This window comes from Artemia franciscana, chromosome 17 (assembly GCF_032884065.1).
Source record: "Artemia franciscana chromosome 17, ASM3288406v1, whole genome shotgun sequence".
Taxonomy (NCBI): Eukaryota; Metazoa; Arthropoda; class Branchiopoda; order Anostraca; family Artemiidae; genus Artemia; species Artemia franciscana.
In genome coordinates this window covers 33,266,896-33,272,895 of record NC_088879.1, presented here as the reverse complement: position 1 = coordinate 33,272,895, position 6,000 = coordinate 33,266,896, and the positions used below count along the sequence as shown (strand labels likewise).

The following is a 6,000-nucleotide window of genomic DNA, read 5'->3' as shown; positions in this document are numbered from 1 at the left end:
CTTTCAAAATATCGTTAATTTTAAATTTGGGCTAGATTTTTGGAAAGTATGTTTATTCGTCTTTTGTATAGTGTATAAAGCCATCTTTTATAAATCCAGCATTTAAGTAAGGCTGTTATCTTGTTTTGATTTAGTACTAATATACTTTGTGCTTATTTGATTTTTTTTTTAATATCAGAAAAAATTATCTCTTCAACTGAAATTAAGAAGCAACATTAAGACTTCAAATGGACGTAAATAGTTTTGTATATGATGGAGCCTGCCCCTTTTTTAACCCCATGCTCTTTATGCTTAAGTTTGAAAGTGCTTTAAAAATCTTCCCTTTCCAATCCAATGGCTCTTGGACAATACGTTGAACTTTAGTATAAAGAGCGAAGGGTTGAATAAGGGATAGCCCATTCATATTTGAAATAACTCTGCTTGTTGTAAGTTTCAACTATGCTACTTACTTTCAATTAACTTTTTAACTTTAATAAACTTTTCTGTTAACAAACTTCAAACGATTTTTTTTTTTCATTTCTTATTGTCTTCCGAAACCTACCCAGGTATATCAAAGATAACAGTCCTGCCGAAAATTCTACCAAATTACGAGCGCAATCGATGCTTTACATATATATGAAAAGAAGGGTCGAAACACTGTCATCATGACGATTAAGCGAACAAAAACGGCTAGGAAGCTTTCATTCCAAGCTTAAAATCCTTATTTGAAGATATTCCAGATTAGTAGATACATGATCACGTTGCAGCAATCTCAGTAACTGCTTGAAAAAGAATTGGGTAAATATTGCTTCAATTTTTTTTTCAAAGACCAAGAGCCAAACTACCCTTGGCTAGGTCTATACTAGCTGACCTTCCAGGCCTAGGCTATTGAATTATGGTGACATTTTCTTGTTGTTCGTCAACATTACCTTAATTTGATCCTGGAATAGAATAAGCTAAGTAGCTGGCCTCACCAGTATGAAGCACTCTAAAATTCTGAAAAATGCTTTCAAAATTAGGCTAGCCCACTAAGGCTAAACTATATCACTCTGAAAGATTCCTTGCTTTAATGAATAAAAAGCAGTCAATTTTTGTTTTTTGCTTGTTTCTAAATATAATAGGCTTTTGAATCTTGTATATATTTACTAGTGTGGGGGTATAGGCCTAAACCTCAAATTGGGACCACCGAGAAACAAACATATTAAGAAACCAATGGTAGAATTCTAGTTAATTGACTTCTTGCCATCTTGGAAAGAGTTTAGGTTAGGAAAATGAAACTTTCAGGGATGGGTCTACAGGCAAAAGTATATCCCAGGAAGGTATTTTAAAGTACCCACCTCTACTCCTTCTCCCTTTTGAGGGCCCTGAAATTCACCTACATTATGGGTCTATACCTATTGAAATTTTGACAAAGCAACATTTTACCTTAATTTTCAGTTACTAGTTGCTTTTTCTCTGCCTTTAGTTCTGAAATTACAATTCCTGTTATTTGAGTAGAATTTTGAGCCATAACAATGTTTTTTTTGTCAAAATTTAGGAAATGTATTTTGCATATCTTCAATTTAAAATAACCCCCTGGGACATACTTTAGTCTCTAGATTCATCCCTGAAAGTTTCCTTTTCCTAACCTAAACCCTTTCTGAGATAGCAAGAAGTCAATTAATTAGAATTTTACCAAAACCAATTCTTACTGTACTTTACCCCCAATCCCTCATAATTCAAATTTACAGGCCAAAAGTTGCTAATAATTTCTCATGGAAAAGAGTAAGTTTTTTATGGATACACTGACTCCTGTGGAAAAGAGTGAGTCTGGTAATAGTAAATTTATCACAGTTTGTAGAATTGACTTAACAATAAGTGAACATAGTCTACCACTTGATGCCTTTTTTATTCTCTTTATGAATATAATAATCACTTCTATTGCAAATTCAAATTTAAGTGCTTTTTGAACTTTTAAAAATGACAAATTTTCAGTTAAAGTATGATTTATTGGTTGTTCTTGACAAAATAATATAATGTTTTCATGGTCATTTCTGACAAAATAATACTACATTTTCTCAGCGCCAAAATTATTTATAGTTAGGTTAGGTCAAAAAGTGCTTAAGTTTGAATTTGCAATAGAAGTGATTATTATATTCATAAAGAGCATAAAAAAGGCATTGAGTAGTATGTTCACTTTATTGGTAAGTCAATTGTATGAACCATGATGATATGCTTACCATGGTAATTATAGGGACAGTAGGCTGGATTCTGTAGAAAGAAAATTACTTTGTATAATGATGCTTTTTTTGCTTAGAGATGCTGTAGATAAAGTTTTAAGCAAAGAACAGTTTAGATTTTGGAAGGATAGAGGATATATTGACCAATTTATACTCTTATGGCAACAATTTAGAAGTGCCTGAGTTGCAGAATCCCTTTAGTCCCCAGTCTTATAGATCATGAACAAACATTGGGTTCAGCTGATAGAAGAGTTTTAGTAAATACCTTATCTTTGTATAGTATACCAGATAAGTACATTCAAATGGTTACTGCTACATACAAGAATAATATAGCTGCAATTTAGGTAGGAAATGAAGTTAGTAGCTAGTTTCATATTAAATCAGGAGTTTAGCTGGGTTGTAATCTATCATGATATATATAGCCTAGATCATTTTGATGAACTTTGTCATAAGGCAAGGCAAGAACACAGAATCAAATGGGGGATTTCTTCTAGGATTAGATTATGTTCATGATTTAAGCATCCTACATGACAATGTTAGAAAATAAATAAGCTTTTAGAGATTTTACAAGATCATGGTACAAGAATAGGTTTGAAAATTTATGTCAAGAAGGCTAAGTTTTTAAGACTAGGAATAATTGAAGGTGGACAGGTGATACTGGAGAACAAGAAGATTGATCAAGTGGAAAGCTTCATTTAAGCAGTATTATTAGAAATGGTTGTAGGTACACTGAAGATGTTAAAAGTAGAATAGCCAAGGCCCAGGTTTTTTTCATAGTTGAAAAAAGTTTGGAAGAAAAGGAAGATAAGTCTGCAAACCAAGATTAGAATATTACAAGCAACAGTGATGACAATACTCAAGTATGGTTGTAAAGCATGGGCACTCCAAAAAATAGAAGAGGATTTACCAGATGTTTTCCTGGGAAATTGGCTACACATTGTTTTGGGTATGCAACTAACTGACCCTATATGAAACAGTAAGATATACAAAAGATGTTGTTTAATCACACTTTCGTTGGCTATAATGAGAGAAAGGTTAATATGGCTAAGACATGTTCTGCAGAGGAATGATGATGTATTGCCAAATATTGTCCTTGTCAGCCAAACAAAAGCAGACCCCCCCTTTATTTGGGTGGGAGGATGTCATAAGGAAAGATTTAAGGGAAATTGGAACTTCCTGGGAGGGTGTAAAGATAGATACTTTGAATGAATTAGGAATTGAGAGAGCATACATAACTGTGTTGGCCTCAGGAGGTTTGATGTTGGAGTGAGCTGTCAGTAGCAGTATTCTGATAATCCCCACCCCCCAGTGGTTTCAGACTGTTGGTGTCAAGCAGAAATCATGTATCTCCCTTTTGGTGAAAAAAACATAATAACTTTTTATTGTTAGTAGTTGTGCTGTTGCAACATTTGCATTAGATAACCAACTTTTTATGGCGGATCTCATGGGAAGAACCAAAATAACTCAACTAAAGCAGTTCTGACAGAAGCGCCAACACATTGTTTCCACTCAACAAAATTTCTAATAGCCTTATGGCAGAGTGTCAAGCAGAAAATGTGTATCTAAAAAAAACATGCAATTCAGCTTAACTGTTTTTATCCAAAATTTAAATACAAAAAGTACAGGTTGTAAATCACTCAGCCATTGGCTTTTCTTCAGATGATTTGTCTTCTTCTCCTGCTTCTTCATTTTGTTAGTCTCAAGAAGGACTTTTTTTACACCCTTCAAAGTTTTGAAACTTTCATATTCATGATGGAATGGCTGTGGGATCACCTTCTCCTTGCAAAGGGCCACAAGGTCTCTCTTTTTCACTTCCAAAACAGGGATTTTCTTAGCATAAGCTGCCTTTAGCACTTGCTTCTTATGGCCAAATTCAGCTTGCCTTTCATCTATTTCCTTGAAGCCAGTGTGAAACTTTACAACTGACAAGTTTCTTGTGAATTTTACTGACCTCAGTTTACTCCACAGAATTCTACATTTGTTTGGATCCCGCATGGCAGATGGGATGATGGTGTCTTGAGCTGCCTTCCAGTCTACAAATTCTTTGCATGTCAGTACCTCAACAAAATAGGGATCCGGATTTTTCCTTGCAGTTTGGAGCAGAGTCATCCATTGACTTGGCACGTACACTGTGATTCCTCTTACATTGTTTTCAATCACAGAATGCATGCTGTCTACAGTCATTAGCAAATGACCCAAAAGAAGGAAATTCATCTCAATTATCTGTATGCTTTTATGCTGCGGAAGAGTTGAAAAGAGCATTGCAAGCATTTGGTGGTTTCTGTTTTGACCACCACAGCAATCACAGGATAGGCTTACTGTATTGACAGTACCCCTACTATCAACTTCTCTAATTCACTGCAAAAGACAAGTTGCTATTTCATTTGCCCCTTAGTTTCTATTCTTCTGCTCCAAGAAGAAGCAATATCCATTCTTAGTTACAGTCTTGTAAACTGTAAAATTGTAGCAAACATAATTTTGAGAGAATTCAATCAAAATTCCTTCTCTGTATAGTGTGCTAAGTTTCTAGCTCAAAGCTCACATAAACATGAGACTGATCAACTTCAGCCAGTTGGCAGGTGGTTTCTGTATAGTGCCTTGTTAGCTTCTTCTCTATTAACTGGTTTGTGTAAGCCAACTTTTCGCTTTCTGTCACATTCTGGGCAGACTGCACCATTTCATAGAACATGTACTTATCCTTTCTCAGTTTATGGAAGCACAAACTTGGGACTCCTGAAAAGAATCATCAGTAGTTGATCCTCTACAGTTTTTCTGAAGCTATACAAAGCTCTGGTCAGGTCAATCCTGGATTTAGGAACATGTCTTGCTGGTTATTCCTACAAGATTGACATCCAGCTCATTGGAGATGTCCAAAGGAGAGCCACCAAATGATTAGATTAGATTAGATTAATTTATTTCAAAAACATGTATACAAAACATTTTGCTGCACCTGCTAAGAAAGCCCCTTTGGGCTTGTTGGCAGCAGGTGGCAGTCATCTCTACGTTGGCAGCAGGTGGCAGACATACAAAGATTCTACTTATGACACTCACGCATTATTACTATACTTTTGCATCATTGCCATACTATTCTTTTGCAAGGAAGAATCTCTTAACAACAGCTTTGAAGGAAGCCAAATGACTCGAATTTCTTATTTCAATTGGAATAATATCCCATACAGAGGGGGCAAAATTTCTAATCACGAAAGAAGCTCTAGCCGTATTTCTAAATGGGTGTACCAGATTTGATGCCCCTCGTGTATTGTGGCTATGAAGATCACAATTAATGGAGAAAAAATTTTCGAAAGAAGAGGGAAGTATATTATTAATAAATTTATATGTGAAAATACTAACTTGGTAGTCTCTTGTTTTTGAAATATCAAAAAGTTGATTCTTAGTATAAAGTTCATTAATATTATGAGTAAATAAAGTTTTAGGTGATAAAAGTTTAACGGCTTTATTTTGGATTTTTTGGATTTTTTTATAACATGATACAAAATTACTAGCCCATAAAGAGCAACCATAGCAAATATACGGGTAAAAAATAGCAAAATAAAGTAACCGAAGAATTTTATAGGATACTAGGTTTTTAACTCGGCGAAGCACACCCAGAGATCTGGACAACTTTGAAGCTATAATATTTGAATGTGTTTTCCATGATAGATTTTCATCAATCATAAAACCTAAATACTTTGTTACCTTTACTCTTTTTATTTGATTTCCGTTTATTATTAAATCTAAATTTGTTTCAATACTACATATCCGAGAAAATAGAATGTAGTTAGTTTTATTATAATTTAATGTC

The 6,000-nt window shown here is 34.4% G+C and overlaps 1 protein-coding gene across 1 annotated transcript in view; it reads left to right on the top strand.

Moving 5' to 3' along the window:
* Positions 1 to 636: 636 nt before the first annotated feature.
* The window catches only part of LOC136038162 (cullin-1-like), a gene marked incomplete in the record, with an annotated part of 119,029 nt that continues 113,665 nt past the window's right edge, over positions 637 to 6,000 (top strand). The window contains 1 exon segment of the mRNA XM_065721223.1: positions 637 to 777.